The sequence below is a fragment of the Phoxinus phoxinus genome (assembly GCF_949152265.1).
Source record: "Phoxinus phoxinus genome assembly, chromosome: 22".
Lineage (NCBI taxonomy): Eukaryota > Metazoa > Chordata > Actinopteri > Cypriniformes > Leuciscidae > Phoxinus > Phoxinus phoxinus.
In genome coordinates this window covers 15,169,011-15,187,635 of record NC_136897.1, presented here as the reverse complement: position 1 = coordinate 15,187,635, position 18,625 = coordinate 15,169,011, and the positions used below count along the sequence as shown (strand labels likewise).

The 18,625-nt window shown below is 37.0% G+C and overlaps 1 protein-coding gene across 2 annotated transcripts in view; it reads left to right on the top strand.

Moving 5' to 3' along the window:
- Positions 1 to 2,104: 2,104 nt before the first annotated feature.
- The window catches only part of fgd5a (FYVE, RhoGEF and PH domain containing 5a), a 79,702-nt gene continuing 63,181 nt past the window's right edge, over positions 2,105 to 18,625 (top strand). Inside the window, exons 1-3 of one of the 2 annotated variants that reach the window (XM_079596517.1) lie at positions 2,105 to 2,174; positions 2,705 to 2,741; positions 18,394 to 18,440. The gene's annotated coding sequence lies outside the window, so the exon portion shown is untranslated. Of the gene's footprint in view, positions 2,175 to 2,704; positions 2,742 to 18,393; positions 18,441 to 18,625 lie in introns of those variants that run through there. The other variant, XM_079596518.1, reaches the window with a different exon arrangement.

The following is an 18,625-nucleotide window of genomic DNA, read 5'->3' as shown; positions in this document are numbered from 1 at the left end:
GTGGAAATAAGGTGTGGCCCCTTTAAGAGCTGCGCGCGCCCAGTTTGATGCTCATTTTTATCTTATTTTATTAAGGAACGCTGTGGATGGTAGAACGTGTGACAGACAGTTAGGCTACATGAGTTCGATTGGGGAATAAAGTGCGAGTTGTGAGATGCCAATCGCCTCCATGAGTATGTCTGGCCTCTGCTATTTAGCTGTGAGCTACCGGTATCCCTATTTTTTCTTCCTGACAACGCGTTACACTTACACTACGTAAACACCTTCCCGTAATCAACGGCGGCGTGACGTCAACCATCGTAGCGCGCGGTTCGGTGGGAAAAAATTCTTAAAAACCTCAATATTCGGCCGAATCCGAAACCGAATCCTGGATTCGGTGCATCCCTAATTTCTAACATGCAGTAAGCAGCAAAATTCAGTAAAATTCAACTTTTATAGTTTTTTTTTTAACAATCCTTGTTTAAATATGCATGACATGTCTTGGAATAAAAAAAATCTGATCATTGGCTTGATCAAACTTCAGTTGTGTTTTGATATAATATGGTGTGTGGTAATGTGTTAATTAATGACTCTTCAGTGATATTCTCCAATGGTCATTTGATTTACCCTCTGCATTCTGGTCTGAGATGATGCCGCTCCAATCACAGTAATGAAGCTTCACAAAATTATCCGTCCTCTTTCTCTTTCTCATTGGCATCTCATTTTCCTCACCAGCACTAATAGGTTGATGGTAATACAGTGAAAATGAAAATTAAATGAAACGCGAGAGTTCTCGAGTTTTGTTCACTACACGAGCTGAACTCACCCTCAACCCTGCACCCTCGCGAATACTCTTATGAACTGAATTGGTAAACCGATTTGGAGGAGATGCTCTGGGCGTCGGAACTACTTCAAATGTTCTATTTTTATTTTATTTATTTTTTGCAGCGTTGAGCAATGTAGCCAATCACAAACATACCTGATGATTTCTTGAACGCAATGGCCAATCAGAATACCATCGCCACTAACTAAAACGCTGGAGTTTTTTTTCCAGTGAGTGCTGAGATCTGCACAGTGCACACCTCAAGTCCTCTCGTTATAATGTAGCCTAACTTGTACAATAAAAAAGTGTAGACTTTATGTAGGCTAAATAGGATATTTATTGTACAGTCAGCTTAATCGATTAGTAGAACTCGTTTATACTGTCTATCTATGGTAGAACTCTGTGAGTTCGCAATGAACTAAGATGAGTGACAGTAGCCTAATGATTAAGGGAGTGCTTTTATGCACGCATTCTAGAAGATAAATAATCCATTCAGAATTTGAAGGGGAAAAAAATGATGTTTTGCTGCATTAGTTAAGGGTAAGGCAATGGCTATAGGCCTATTATTCGAACTGGCTGCCATTCCAAATCACGTGCATGGCATGTTCAAATTAGGCATTGTAAACATAATCCCTTAAATAACAAGAGCGTTTATTCTGGGCCTGGGATGTGTTGGTTGTTGATAGGCGACACGTAAATTTCATGACATTCTATAAATGTGTTTTAAGGAGGAATCGCATCTAAAGTTGGTTCACCCTTCGGAATTCAGATGAGATGTGAAGTTGGAAGGGGCGTGTCTAGTAACATGGTAGGCCTAGTTCACCTAAAATTGCAAATTCTGTTATCATTTACTCACCCACAAGTTGTTCCAAACCAGCATGAATTTCTTTCGTTTGCTGAACTCAAAAGAAGATATTTTGAAGAATGCCAGTAACCAAACAGTTGACGGGCACCATTGACTTCCATAGTTCCTCCCACCCCACTCCATACTGGTCAATGGGGCAGAGCCCCACCAAAAAGTGTGTGTGTGTGTTTTCGGATTTTCTAGACTATTTTAAGTCATAAAATGAGCTAATTAACATTAGCACATGGATTCGCCAGGCATACTCAGGATACGAGCCCTCCCCAGCTCTACAGCGCCCCACATATTTCCAATGTAAATCTGTGGTGAAAAATGGAACTGCAGCCCCGCATAGAGAGCCATTGGGGCAACTTTTCCGGCTGCCCCACTTATTTTCACGTGACGTTACTTACTCGCGCTCAGAGCCGTTAAATATGATAGATGTTTTTCACCGCCTCTGTTCAGGCTAAACCTAGCTCCAGACCAAGACGACTTCAGTCCGCTTCAGCTGTGTGTGTCTGCATCAGGTCAGTTACTTAACGTTAGACTAACGTTAGTTGGCATGTCAGTTCTTCCCTATGTGGAGTTAGGAGTATCAAATTTATAAACCCTTTAAACGTGCTCATGTGAATAGCTTTTATATACAGTAACGTTAGGCTAGTTAACGTTACTTTGTGTTTGTTTTGTGTTTCTTCTGAGATTAGACATTACTTTTTTTTCCTCACTGTAATTCCTAACTTGTAATATTCAAAACAACTATCGGACGCAGTAAGCCGCCCTAGCATACTACATGCTTTTGTCGTGTACTAAAGTCTGTCAATCATCATTAGAGCGCCACCCTCAGGCTGACTAACGCCTAAATAAATAAAGGACATTATAATTCTGCCAAAAGTGTGTCTGATGTGTCCAGCGATTACGATATAGAGATTAACTTACAAAATGTTTATCAAAAACTAGCGCCAAAACCCAGAATCTGCCCTAACGTTACCTAAATGTTGCCTATGCCAGGAGCCGCCACTGCTACCAATATTCTTCAAAATATCTTATTTTGTGTTTAACAGAAGAAAGAACATCATACAGGTTTGGAACAACTGGAGGGTGAGTAAATTATGAAATCATTTTTGGGTGAATTATCCCTTTATGCTGCTGCAATATTTTGACATGGTTTAGACATATTTGCTACACAATCAGTAGTAGCCTATCTATTTTTCTTCACAAAAAGAGTACTTTATGGCGTAGTATAAGTATGAGAACTGAATCGTGTGCTTCTGTATAGGCCTACTTTATTTGTGTCACATACTGGCAATGCTGTTTCTTTATTGAAAATGATCAGCACTTTGGGATTTAAAAAAATTAAAAACACTAAAATGAGACAATGTTCAAAATACAATGTCAAATCAGAAGTATGAATCAAAAGTTATTTGATCAAATTAATCTTTTATGTATCGCATTGTAGCCTAGAAAGGTCCTGCCACGCCAGAAATACGGACAGTAAAGCAAAATTAGACAGAAGATAAATTACTGTGCAATGTGCATCCCTACTAGGACATTTTTTCCATGTCATTGCAGTAGCTCGTCAGAAGGTGGTGGTAAATACTCACAGAGGAAACTCCATCCCAGTAACGAAATTAAATCCATCACCCAACAAACGTTCTTCATTTGCAGGTGTAATATCCAGATGGTGTATGTTTCCATAATTTTTACTCCGTTTGATGAAAAGATAAGATACGTTTTACTGGATTAATTATCACTTTGAAAAAGATTAATCTATAATCTCTGATTACATTTAAAGAAGCAGAATGCACAAAATTCAGTAATTATCTAGCAATGTTTGCCTTTTTGCAAATGTCATCTTATGTATTTTGATATGTAACTCTATATCCTTGTAACAGGATTTTTTTTGTCCTGGTAGCAGCACAATGGCTTGTGATATCTATCAATCCTGCCCTTTTTAAGGTCTTTCAAAATGATACCCTCAATGTCATTTCAGTGCGGTTCAAGTGTCTTATCATTTATCACAGGCAGACTGTGTAAAGAGCAGCAAAAGGCCCACAGAATCCAGAATAAAATATAAACCTCTCCATCATTCTGTTGAGCTGCGTTTTTGTGGTTTGTCTCTCGTAGATACCTGCACACACACTCAGTGTGTGACCTTTATCTGTGCCTGCGATGTGAATTTTGCCATGACATAGACATAGAGATAGACAGTGACATCCTTTACTTCGTATTTCTACCATTCAACATCTTAAAGTTATGCGGATATTATCCTGTCCTTGGGGGACACATCAAAACGGCATTAGTGATGTAAACACTGGCAGGATGTTCCCAGACATAATACATTTTTGAAAATGTGTGAGTGTTTATGATGGTGATGGTTTTTGTTATTGTTTATCTTGCTGTTTTACCCCCATGTTTGGCCCTAAACAGTTAGCTATACCCTTAATGATGGTTCTGGCCTTGGACTTGCTCCTACATCTGTGTTGAGAATAAAGGTCGATGATGTTCGAATGCCCACCTTCTCCTCCAAAAACATAAAAACCAGCTTTAACCAGTCTAAACTAGTTTTCAGGTCTTAAAGGTACAGTAAGTGATTTCTGAGAAACACTGTTGATATTTGAAATCAACCCAAACAAACACACCCCTCCCTTCATTGCTCCGCCCCCAAAATGAACGAACATGTAGCGTAATGCAATAGTGGATGCCTCTTTATCATTACAAATAATTCTTCGTGAAAAATATAGCTAAGATGACGAACAAACAAGGAAGAACGAAAGATTAACATACAGTAGCAGTACACAAGAGTTTTATACAAGTAAGAGTTTGTTGTTAGTCACCAGCAGCTCCAGACAAGCAATGACACTTCAAACTATCTTGTTACTACATTACAACAACAGCATATCATGATTCTGTGAAACAGCGAAACTATTGTTAATCACGTATGGAACAGAGATAACGCAACATAGGTGTCCGTTTTCAGGCCTTCTTGCTTAGGTCTCCCCAGCACTGGGAAACTTTTCTAATATTAACGCAGGGCCTAAAACTCTTGCCTGATCATCATTTTTCAAGTGATATTCCTCTGACCTTTTCTTTTTGTAATATCTCAGCCATCTCTCTTTCTGCAGTCTTTCTTCAAATCTCCCTCTCAGTCTCTCTCTCTCCTCCCCCATCACGAGTGGACACGCCCCCTACTGCTGATTGGCTTCAAGTGTTTTGTGGTGCTCGGTTTGATCCACTATCAACAGCATTTCTCAGAAATCGTTTACTGCACCTCTAACTGATCTCCCAGGTAAAAACTAGCTTTTTCAGCAGGGTCACACTTTACATTAGGTGTCTTTAACTACTATGTATGTACATCATAAATAAAAATGCTAGTTACAATGTATTTATTGTTGTGTTGCAAAACACTTTTGCTGCTATTGAGGTGAGATACGGGTAAGTTAGGGACATGTGGTGGTATGGTTAGGTTTAAGGGTGGGTTAAGGTGTAAGTGAAGGGTTTCTGTCACAAATTCTCTGTCTGGGTCCATGGACATTTATTTTGATATTCTTCTGTCTTACTTGCACACTTGACGTGTATTTGCAGTCTTGTGTATTTGCGGGGCTCACATGCACCATTGTGAACTAGTGAATTGAATTTGTATAAATTTACCTTGATTATTTTATTGAATGCACAAATGTTTTGATTCACTACAGTTTGTGTTTTGACGGTTAAATTGATGGTTTGTGCTCTCCAAGCCCCCATTGAATAGGCACACTGCAGTATCTGCAATACAAATAATAATAATAATAGCAAGTTTGAAAAGATCTGACACCTTTATTACCCATGGACACTACAGGCATGCTGCTTAGGCCAGAGAGATGGGAAAGAGAGAGATAGAGAGAGGAAGAAGGGCAGAGCACTGAATGATTGATTATTCTCTTATACCTTTGTGGTTTGATTAAAGCGCCCATGATTTATCTGCACCACTCACAACATCATTACACCATGTACAGTATCTCTCTGTGTGAGTGTGTGTAATCTAAAGGTATATTGAATCGCATGCTAAAAATATCACAAAGGCCTGCCAAGAGTGTTTGCATAAATGGCTGTCCTCTCGATAAATATTCTCTCCTCTACTGACACCTCATTTTAAAATGGGAAACATCCCCTGTTGCGCGTAATGCACATATTAGGTTATTTAATACTTGATGGATGTGTTTACTTTGAGCAGATGTTGCCTAGAGTGTGTAATCATTTAGCACCCATCAGTTGCGCATCTGGCCCACTTGCATAGGCCTTTACTTCAGCTTAGTTTCATCATTTCAGGGAAGACAGATGTAGTCTGCATGGGACCATGGGCATCAATGCAGTCCCAATGGTTCAATGTTGTTTTGAATAACATTGTTACAAACTGGGGGTCCATGGAAAATTAAATGAAAATTAAATCCATGGCAAAAAAATAAAAAAGATTTTATTATTGTTGTTATTTAGGGCCTGATATTAAATATTTTATTAGCTCATTAAACTCAAAGCTTCCTTGAAGAAAAACAGTTCCTATAAAGCAGCTTTGAGCCTAGACGAATGAACAAGTTCAAACAAGACAGGCATTTAAAGGATATAATAGTGGTGTAATAATAATAATAGTGGTGTCCAATCCGGGTCCTGGAAGGGCCACTGTCCTGCAAAGTTTAGCTCCAACCCCAATTGAGCACTAGTCAAGGTCTTACCAGGCCTACTATACTTCCAGGCAGGTGTGTTGAGGCAAGTTGGTGTTAAACTCTGCGGGACAGTGGCCCTCCAGGGTTATAATGACCGTTCATCCAGGTATTTGAGGCCGACGCTTTTTTCATGTCTCTCGTACCGCAGACTCTCTCTCTCTCTCTCTCTCTCTCTCTCTCTCTCTCTCTCTCTCTCTCTCTCTCTCTCTCTCTCTCTCTCTCTCTCTCTCGTTTAATGCGAACGCAGCTGGTGCCATCTTGTGTATTAGTTATTGACAATTGCTGCCAGCCAATTCAGAGGCTGCATCCTTCAAAGTCTGCATTCAAAGGGCGAATGCGTCACAGTGGCGCCACGAAGACTGCCCCAATTCGAAGGCTTGTTTACTCGTGTACTTTGAAAACTGGGTTTGCAACTAAACTCTGCTGGTCTGTGGCTTTTGCACCCCTGGGTTAAACCGAGAGTTCGCTTCATACATTCAGCTATGCAGCATCAACAACAACTCCCCATAATCCGCACCTTGATAGCACTCAAATATTCCTACCCTTGCCTTTTATCGCTCATGTGATTGCAAGCCTCTGCTTTTCCGCAACAGACTGAAGCTGCTTCGTGTATACAGCAATTTTCTGGTGTTGTGATTGGTTGAGTCAGTCTTCAGCCCTTTATTAAACGGTCCAACACACAGCCCACTTCAAACTGCTTTTAATCGATGCACACACAAAAAAGAACAATGCTATTGGCTGGGCAAGACAGATGTTTGGGTGGGCTCAGCCTACCTCTGCCCATGCTTAGAACCGGCCCTGGTTCTTTCTTGGCATGAAAAACTTCTGAACTTGACTGTAAAATTCTCTTTAAAAGCTCACATAATTCATAGTAGGTCATTCCAAAGGTAAAAGATTAATGAAGACATACAGTATGTCATATTTTTTAGGGCTGTTTAATTTAAGCCAAATTACCAAAGTAGGCCTGATAGATAAAAGATGTGTAAAAGTTTACGGCAAAGGTCTGTAATTGGCATGCGGGCAAGGTTGAGATTTTTTGTGTACTTCCCGATTGGAGGGGTGGGTTGTGGATGCTGGTTTGCACTTTGTGCTTCCTGTCTCTGATGGGCCAGGCCCTTCGGCACTTCCTGCTTGGAGGGGTGGAGGGTGTACTGTGACCTTGACTCATGTTTTTCCCGCTGGGTTGTCCCATCGAGCCTCTCTAAGATGGGGACATGGCAGAACTCTGGCTGGTGGGGGAAAGGAATAAGTAATGGAGGAACAGGAGACATGGTAACACTTTATTTTGATGGTCCCTTTTGAACATTCTGTTGACTATAAGTAACTTTGCAACTACATGCCAACTAACTCTCATTAAAGTATTAGTAGACAGTCTGTTTAATATCTGCTAACACTTTATTTTGATGGTCCCAAACAGACACTTTATAAGTTACTTTGCAACATGTCAGCTTATTCTAACCCTAACCCTACCAGTCTACTAATACTCTACTACCATCTAATGAGAGTTAGTAGCCATGTACTGTAGGGACAACGTTACTTATACTAACTCAACAGAATGTGTTAAAGGGACCTTCAAAATAAAGTGAAACCAAGATTTTTTATTAATTTAAATAGAAAATTAATAAAAAAAAAAAAAAAAACTCTCCTTTACCCTCCCTTGTTTTGGCTTATGCTACTCTGAGCAATGCAAGAACTTTGTATTTTGAGCACTTCTTGCGTTATTTTTTGCCTCTTCACGATGACTCGCTTGCTGTAGTCCTCAGTTGTAAGTCGCTTTGGATAAAGGCGTCTGCTAAATGACTAAATGTAAATGTAAATGTAAAATTAACACAACTTGTCAATTTCTTGCATGTATGTATAGCTAACATTTTATTTAAAAGTAGAATCAGTTTTTGATAAGGCATAATTATATGTATTTATTTATTGTTTGTTTGAGTATTTGTCTGTTTGTATGGAGGCCTGTTTCCATCTCAGAGAGAAAAGGTAGTATAAGGCTTCATGATTTGTGGAGAGAAAAATCTAATTGTGTTTTTTTTTTTTTTTTTTTTAAAGAAACAAATTGTGGTAAAAAAGCTGTAGGTTTACTGTGCTTGTTTGTATGGATGCACAATTTATCCCAAAATTTTGTGGTTATATATCAATATGACTGTAAAATAATAATAAAAATTAAAGAATTAACAATAATTATAAATAATAGTAAATATATTTGAATTGTTATATTGTTTATTGCAATTATATTAAACAAAATAATAAATAGTAGGTCTATTGTAATATTTCAAAGTAAAATATTAATACAAGTATTATAGAAAAATAATATAATAACAAATACAGTTTTAATATTATGGCTTAATAAGTCTTAATACATTTTCAAACATTAAACCATCAGGCTTTTATTTTGGCGGAAAACAGCAGGGAGTTCCGCAATTTCGTTTTTATGCAATTGCGGCTTTGTTTCTCATAATTTACATCTCACAGTGTGACACCTTTCTTATTTTTTTTTTTTTTTTTTAAATAACTCTGAGCCAGACTGCTACATGAAATACATTAGCTAGGATCCCAGTGCAATAAAAGTTCTAGAGTTCTGTGGGCACTTGCACTGAAGGAGGGACATTTCCCCCTTCGCTATTTCAGCTCTCATTTATTCCTGCCTCTACTTCCTGTTTCCTGTCTCCCTCGGTCAACTTCCTCTCCCGCCTCACCTCTGCAACCCAGAAGATGTTCGGGATGATCCGCTGAGGAATTAGAGAAGAAAAAATTAATACATTTCAGTTGTGCTGAATTAGATTCAATAACCCAAAGTATTTCTTTTTGACTTCAAACCTGAATTATGTTGTTTCTTAAAGTGACTAAATCAAAGTGTTTTAAATTAACCATATGACCGCATAGCCTACATGAGCACATTGATCGCGCTCAAGCATTTTGACAAATCATACAGCACAATGCAGGAGTTGTGCTCTAACTAACACAGAGAGATCATAAAGGAATGCAGTGGACTTCCACTATTGTGAAGGATCCCACCCACAGGTTCATTCCTCCGGGAGTCTTTAAGCCGAAATGTAATTCTCTCCTCTTCTTTCCCAGTGCGCGATGCACATGCTAGGGTGTGGAGCTCAGGGAAGTAGGGTATATCCTTCCTCCCAGTTGAGGACATTTTGAAGGGGGGGTTGTTGGGTTCTGAACCACGGATGGAAATGGGGATATTTAGCCCTTTCTATTTCACACATACCAATATATTTCTTAGACACAAGCATGGTTCTGTTGAAAGGTTTATAAGATGCACTGTAGTGTACCATGCACTGGCAAACCTAATATCTATAAAACTAATGTATTGTACTAAACTAAATAACAGCTTATTATACAAATGTATATAAACATGCCTTAATGAGGCTTAATGATGTGTCTGTGGATGATTGTTGCTTAGATTTCCTTATTATAACAGCACAAGAATGAAAAGAGGTGTTTCCCATTTTATTTTCATCAGCAATGACTTTAATATTTAATGTGTTTTTGCTTAAAGTTAATAGAGAATTAATGGATTATAAAAATATGTTCTAGTCAGCTATGGGCATTTCTCATGACATGAACATAAAGTTGTTAGTATCATTGTCTCATATTAAACACTTCAAGTATTTATTGTGCTTAATCACAATGAAACATTAACGGGAACAGAGAACAAAATGATCAGTGAAGGGAACGGGGAATAAAAGAAGCAGCCTGCGAAACATAACTTTTTTTAGTAGTTCAGCTATTTTCAAAGTAGTTTATCTTTTCCAGTAACAAGCAACTTTTTTCCAACAAAACACACTCACCTAAATGGTCCTATCTCTCATATGCTGGAACGTCATTCTGGTGAATATTTTTTTTCTCTATGTAATGGGAGAAAGTGATTAATTCAGTTTATTGATTCGTTGAGAGAGATTATAGGTAAACGAATAGATTTAAAAAATGATTCATCGATTCTTATTCTTATACTACCATGTTTTTGACTTGGTTATGTAAATTAGGGTGTTTTTGCCCAAAATTATTGTTTATTATTAATATTCATTATAAAAAATAAAAAAAATACATTTACATGTTCAAGTTTGATACTGTTTTTTATTTATTTTTACCTTTTCTTTTGTAAATTATAAATGATACTGACACTTACTCAACATTCAAAAGTTTGGGGTCAGTAAGATTGGGGAAATAAATGAATACGTACTTTTATTCAGCAAGAATGCATTCAATTGATCAGAACTGTAAAGATCTTTACAAAAGATTTCTCTTTCAAATGAATGCTGTTCTTTTGAACTTTCTATTCATCAAATAATATGGAAAATTATTTCATTAAAAATATATATATATTTTTTATAATAATAAATGTTTCTTGAGTATCAAATCAGCATTATAATGATTTCTAAAAGATCATGTGATATTGAAGAGTGAAGTAATGATGCTAAAAATTCTGTTTTGCCATCACTAAATTAATAAAAACAGTTTTTTAAAATTGTAATACAATTTCACAATATTACTTTTTATCAAGTTTTCATTAATTCATTAATTTATTCATTGTATTGCCTTTCATTGTTAAGCGTAGTTACCTGGTTTCTATTTGTAGCTAGTAATGTAGCTTACTACTTTTTAAAACAGGCTGACTGCAGTTTAACCTCTTCAAATTATAATATATACTTAAAAGTGTTGGAGTTGTTTATAACCGTGCTGGTCTTCTCTAAGAGATGAATATGCATCTCAGAATCGAGCATTAAGAATGCTGTGGTACATTCTCTTCTGAGACGAGGACAAGCCCGTCAGATAACACACGTTTACACACGTGGGAAACCTATTCTAACTAAGGTTAGCACAGTAGGCTAAGGAGAGATCATCAGCCGGGCCCTAGAGAACTCAAAGCATATCTAGTGCCAGCGTGCAGGATTTCCTCAGTGGCTCATGACATATTCATTATAGCACAATTGTGAGGACCTTTGATTAAAATCAATCCTGTCCACGGCACACACTTCATTTGGACCATTTTCCCAAGCATAGGTGTTTTCTCAACACCAATCAATGAAGTGATGGATGGTATCTGGTGTACTTAGGGAAAATAAGCAGCTGGGGTAATGCACACGCACACATAGACATGCGCGAGAGGGATGGTTCCCATGACTGAATGATGTCGCCGTGTGTCACTGTCATGCTGCATTGCCCAGAGTGATTGCCAACTCTGACGTGCCTATGCTTGTAGCAATAACAGCCCTAAATGCCCAGGAAATGAAATGCTCCACAGAGGTAATAAGGAGAGTAAATCCAAGGGCTCGTCGCTACTGGGTGGGTGGGTTGAGGAAGAGGATATTTCATATTACCTCAAGCAAAAGAGAAAGCATTTATGCAGACGTGTATTATTGAGTCAGTTTTTATGTGTGTGTGTGTGTGTGCATTATTTAACACTCAGTGGTGTCGGCTATTATATTCTGAATCTGTGCCTGCGTAATGTGCATTTTAAATGCAAACATGGAATTGACTAATAGGTGTTTTCAGAAGTGGTTGTGATTTCATGAGTCAACATGAAAAAAAAGTACACTATTTACCTTCTTAATGCATGTTCCTGGTCTTATTGTGAATGACTTATGGGTTAATGTTTAAAAAAACGTAGACCCGGCTCTGTATTTTTCACCCACTTTTCACAATTCATTCACTTCCTGATAGATGAAATCAAGTCCTGCTTTATTATTAGTTTTTTTTTTGGGGGGGGGGGGGGGGGGGGGAATAAATGATCTCAGTTTAACTTGAAAATGTCACATTGCAGAATTAAGATGGGTTTGCAAACTGCAATTAACATTGCCTTTACATTTATTTTGGGAGATAAAAATCCTTGACAGTGTTTCATGTTTATACACTTTTAAAATATGCTGGGTTGTTTCAACCCAAATTTGGGTCAAATATGGACAAACCCAGCCATTGGGTTACATTTTTTAATAAAAAACCAGGAACAAACATCTCTTTAGGTTGTTTGTTAGTAAAGGCTGGCATAATGAAAACACACACAGGCCTTGGAAACAACAACAGTGTGAAATATGTTTAATGTTCCCAGTGTTTTGATGCATTTGACAGAAGCTTTGGAGAGCATCAAGTGTCTTATCGCAGAACAGTTTCCGCCATTAAATGATGCAGCCAAAACACTTCACACTCCATTTGCAGGCATCATAACAGGACACCACAGTTATCTTTCGTCTGTCTCTCCTATCTGTTCGGTGTCATGACTGATGACGTTCAACACCGATGGAGACAAAAGGCCTTTGGCTTTCTCTGAACACCACGACCCACTAAATCATCACAGCCGTGGATGTGGAGGATCATATGAGTCGGGGGTTAGTGTGCGTGTTGAGTGCAGGGTTGTGAATACTACAGTGGCTGCCGTCAATTTTATGATCACTGTATGAAACTATAAAAACAGCAATGGTCAGTGTAAAAAGCTATTGTAAAAGAATGCTGTAAAGTAGGGTTGATCTCTGTAATATTTAGAAGTATTACACATTGGATTGTGATCATAGATCACTGTCAGAGGCGACAGTTAGTGTAAATCCATAACGACTTGCTAGATTGTACCCTTGTACCCTTACAAGATCATGTTTCTGTTTTGTTTTTTTCTTTTAGCAAATGACCAGGGGAAGGAGGTACTAAACCTTGTTCAGCCACTTCTGGAGGTCAAACTATACAGTTTAAAACTCTTGATTTCTGTGCTTTTCTTTTTTGTAACTTTCCACCAATAAACATTAAATAAACATAAAAATGAAATACATAAAATTATCAAATTAAAAATATATATATTTAAAATTATTAATACAATTAATTAATAAATTAATAAACTTTAATGTTTGATGAAAACGATGATGATTTGGCACATGCATTTCCACTGTTCGTCGAAGTTATGACTGCATAAAGCATGATTTTCAATACTTTGCATATTAGTTCAGTAGTTTATATGTAACATACGACACAATTTAGTTATTTTAGAGCTTCTAATTAGTGATTAAAAGCAGTTGGAGATATTCTACTGAACTTTGCACCAATAAATAGGCTAGTGCAACACATAGGCCTGGCTTCACAGACAGGGTTTTGATTAAGCCAGGATGAGTCCTTAGTTTACAGTAATTAGGACATTTAAATAGCTTTCATAAACGTGCCCTAGAAAAAATACATTACTGATGCATCTTGAGACAAAATAATGGGACTGACATATTTTAAGATATTTCTGTGTAAGTTGCTTTCAGTTAAAACAGCTCAAAAATGCATTTTAGTCTGGGACTAGCTTAAGCCTGGTCTGTGTTGTTAAATTATAATATCCGTTAATGTTTTCCTCGACATCTCGCAGTTTCGGGGCATGCGAGTTCCTAAACATAATGCATTATGGGATATAGCTTAGCTTGAGATATGGGTTTAAGGCCACTGCATAACTTAAAGACTTTGATTATCTGGTTATGCTTTATTAGATTTAACTAACCTCTCCAGGAAGGAGCATCTCCACAAGCAGTAATGGGCATGCTTTTTAATTATGGTTATGTTTGATCTGAAATTAACAGATGATGTTTTTGCACTGAAAGTGATACTAAATGTCAGACAAATTTACCCTTTATTAAACTGCTGGAGCCACAAGCAGATTTCCATTTCAAATACAAATGAATAAATGATGAAACGGAGTTAGAAATTCCAGACTTATTCTTATCAACAGAAGAAAATTGGCCGTCTAGTTATGAGCAGATGCATATAAACATTCAAAATGCAGCATTTTTGAGAAAACTACTAAAAAATGTATATGATATGGTTTTTGATGTGTACAGTGGCTTCAAGGGTAATGCAATATTCAAAAACATCTTAAAGATGCTTTGTCCAACAGTGGATAAAATCATAAGCTGGATGGTCAGATATGGTAATTAATCACTTTAATCGTTAAATCATGATCCCTCCAGCAGCCACCCACAGCATTTAGAAAATGTTGAATTTTGAGCGTCCATGTGGGGATGGCTTAAAACACACTCATGACATTTTAATCTTTTATTTTTTCATGTCGAGGTGAAATACAGGTCAGTGTTGAATCAGAGCAAATCTGTCTGTGCAAATCCCAATTTTGTCTAATCTTTCCTTCGAAAAACACAAATATTTTACATTTCCTCAAATGTGTGTCACTGTCATCTAAAATATTATTTCAGCCATGCAACCATAATCCTGCAATATCCTATAATTCTCCTCTGTGCTTTTCAACAATGTACAAACAACATTCACAGATCTGCTAAACATACAACTTTAATGCTCTGGTGATAATGCTACATTTGTGTAAGTCACTGTCTGTGTAGTAATACACGTTCACTGTCATGCTTTTTCATTACTGACTGACTTCTTGCTTGTAATAATAGTTTGAGGGTCTACTTGTCATGTCTGTGGCAGTCGTTGTGGGGAAATGTATTGAAACATGATGCTATTAGCTTAATGCACATAAACCTTTTAAGCAAGGTCTTCCAATCCAGTTTATGGTTGTCAAGTCAAGTCACCTTTATTTTATAGCGCTTTATAACAGTATACAGTTTTTCAAAGCTGCTTTACAGGGATAAACAGGAAAATAATGATTCAACAATGCAAACAGAATTAAATTCTTCTGTAATGCAGCTCTAAAAATACAATCAGTTCAGTGTTGATTCAGTTCAATAAAAGTTAATCAATTACGTAATTATTATTTATTTATTTATAAAGCGGCTCTGGAGAAAACAGTAGCCGCGTTTCCATTACTCTTCAAATTGCGCAAATTGAAATTTTGAATTGGAAATACGCTTAATGGACACGGAATTTTCGCAAAAACATCCATTTATCTCAAAAAAGTTTTTACGCTTGCATGAGGTGGTTTTTCAGGCAATTCGAAAAATAAATATTTTGCAAAACTGCAATGGAAACATAATGACATAATGACGCGGTATGTTTGGACAGAATACGAGACAGAGTTCTTTATTAAATTCATAAAAGATAAAAGAATTACAGGAATACTGAATTCTATATGTTATAATTCTAATTCTATATTCTATATTTGCCGCTCACAGTATAAGTGTCTTTCCTTATCATTAACGCTTGGATAACACGCTTATCTCCTTCGATTAATAATAATGGCTAGGATGGATATAATATATAAATCTAAATCTAATATATAAACCTACCAACATTCGTTGCCATGATTTTTGGAATGAGTTCTCGCGCGAGGGAAAAATTATGTTTTAGTCGCATAACATCGGGTTAATGGAAACTATTTCGCAATAGTTTTTTATCGACAGTTAGAAAATCTGTAAATGGAAACGCGCCTACTGATGTCATCATCCAGCTCAGTTCTGTTCTCATTCAATAGTGTCATTGCAGTCAAGTCAATAAAATTAAGTGTCCCCAACTAAGCAAGCCAAAAGGCAACAGTGGCAAGGAATCAAACTCGTTGACAGAAAAAAAAAATGAACTTGGGAGAAGCCAGGCTCAGCCGGGGGACCAGTCATCCTCTTACCAATGTGTGGTTTAATTCCAGGCTGCGTCACACGTCAGATTGTGGATTGGTATCATTCAGAAATAAGAGTATTTCATCCAGTTCCTTCTACTTGAAGATCGGGATACTTTAGGCCAGCATTTGGTGGGAGGGAGTTGATGCTGGCGATAGCGTCTGTGCAGAAATAGTCTGGTTGTAAAAGAACCGAGTGTGTAAAGGTTCACAGTGTGCTTAGAATCAGGTTGAAGTTAGTTTACAGCAGATCGATCTGTAGGAGCCATATATTAGTTCCACTCATCATCTTTATGTTTGTTTTCCTGTTCGCTTTCATGAGGATAAATTCTATTGGCCACAGTCGTCAATACTTGCTTGCAATGACAACTTTGATCTTTTTTTTGCTCTTAGTGCTATGATATATTTTATTAAATTAAATACAATTATATAAACATTATGTTATACTATATTATGCACTCAAATATTTCAATCAATATGAAAACACATATGTGAAAAAATCCTTTAAATTGAACCAAGTAATGTTCAAATGGTGTACATATTAAATTATGTTTAAAAACTGTACTACTCTGGTTGTAAGTCTCACATTATAACTCACCGCATCATAAGATAGTTGATTGATGTGATCAGAGAGGGAAGCTGAGATATACGCTATCATAAGCACACAGTAAAGACATTCTCAGCTTCAGCTCACTGCGGACGCTTCATTCAGGAGGTAATTAAAACCATGGTATCTGTCTCAGACATCTTCACATACTGCGACACAGCTAGAAAGCTATTCATTTTCTCCTTTGTGCACTCCATGATGTTATGAGGAGACATTGTTGATACATTCAAAGAGGGGGACAAGCCTTTTTCCATATGTATACTGCATGTTCTGAAGATCTGTCTTCATTTACACACCCAAGCCTAAACCTAGATCATGAACCGGCATAATAAAAAGATGCATTTGAGTGCTAATGTACTGCCGTGGTCCTCCTTCCCGTCGTTGGAGGAGATGTTGCCTAAAAAGAAATGTTTGAAATGCAATGCTTTATGTGGCTGCATAAACACAAACTGGAAGAATGGAGATTCAATATCAGCTCAATGGACAGTATGCCATGAGAATGGTTTGTGTGCTTTTATGGGTTCTGCTCCCCTTAAGCATTAGAAGGAAAACATTATGAGTGTCATAAAATCATGCTGTTGTTATATACTGAGAGAGCCCCTACAGTGTTTTAACCAGCCTGGACAGGCTCGCATGCTGTTCTAAGAATTGGAAATAAAACAAAATGAGTTTGTCAAGTAAAAGCCCTTAGAGTATGATTATGACTTGTTGTATATTTTTACTTTTTAGCGCTTTACTTCCATGTACTGACTATTTTTCTTTTTTCTTTTTATCATGGCCTTCCTTTTGTCTGAATTTTATTTTATTTTTCTCCAAATATAAATAAATACAGGTGAAACTCGAAAAATTTGAATATCGTGCAAAACTTTGTTTAGTCATTTATTTAGTTGTGCAAAAGTAATTTATTTCAGTAATTCAACTTAAAAGGTGAAACCACACACACACACACACACACACACACACACAAGATTAGTCCATGTTTGAGGTTACAGAGTAAGCTGTGTAAAAGCTGCCACATAAATCAAATCGGACATGTTTTAGGTTGGGGAAAAATGGGGTTCAGACCATTCCAGTAGCCCTGAATAATGTGTGAAATGAGCCCCAGTGCTGGCTCAGCACTTCCCCTGTGCATTGTGCAATAAACAGCAGGTAAATAATAGCCTTTCATGTATAAAAACTATTAACACATGATATGATTCCAGCTCTGAAAGACCTCAGTGGTGATAAGACGGTAGTTATTCATATACAGCCTGTGATTGCCCTCATCAGCATATATTTATTGTAGCTTCCATATTACACAGATTTAAGTGATCCATAATTAATAGAACCATTACTGTGGTACAGCATATTTAAAGATGTTTTTGTGTACACTAATTGGCATCATCCAAACTTTACAGAGGGTTATTTACAGCTCATTATCAAGTTCACAGAGCATCTTTTTACTCTAATGGAACATATATAGTGGCTGCCGGCTATGGTGTTAATGTCTTTAAGTTTATTTACTAAAGAAATGCATTGCAGTCAAGTGGAATTGATCCACTTTATCAAGTAGGGGGAGTATCATAAAAATGAAATTAAAAGGCTTTTGAATGCTTGGCTTGTACCGTAATAGCTTTAAATCTTCTTGTAAGTGAATTGTTTATTGTTAAGCAAGCATATATGACAAAATAAAGCTGAAATTAATTTAATTGTACTGAAGCCACTTAATATGATTCATTATGTTGATTATATTAAATTGTTACTCCATTCCATTAGTATTTCCATCCATCCATTTCTTGCATCACCTAATGTTAAAAAAGTAATGTAATAGCAATTACCCATGATGGCTTGGATGTAAAATTACACCCTAAATGGGCACAAATATTTTTTAAAGACGATGTATGAGAGTGTTGATGTACTCTATTATGTGCTTTGAGGTTTACAATATCTGTGTCTTGTCTTCTCTAGGTCAGCTCAAGGTCAGTTCAGGTAAAGGCAGCAGGAGTTCATGGCAGGTGAAAAGCCTCTTCACATGTCACATAGACACATCCCTCACAGAGACAGTCATGGACACAATTAAGCTTTATGACAGCAATTCATGAGCCCATGGGCCATTTGTTTAGATGATCCTCATCTAATCATCAACACATGATCAAATTTGTGAAGCTGCCTCTTGTAGAGTTACACACATTTTTTTGAT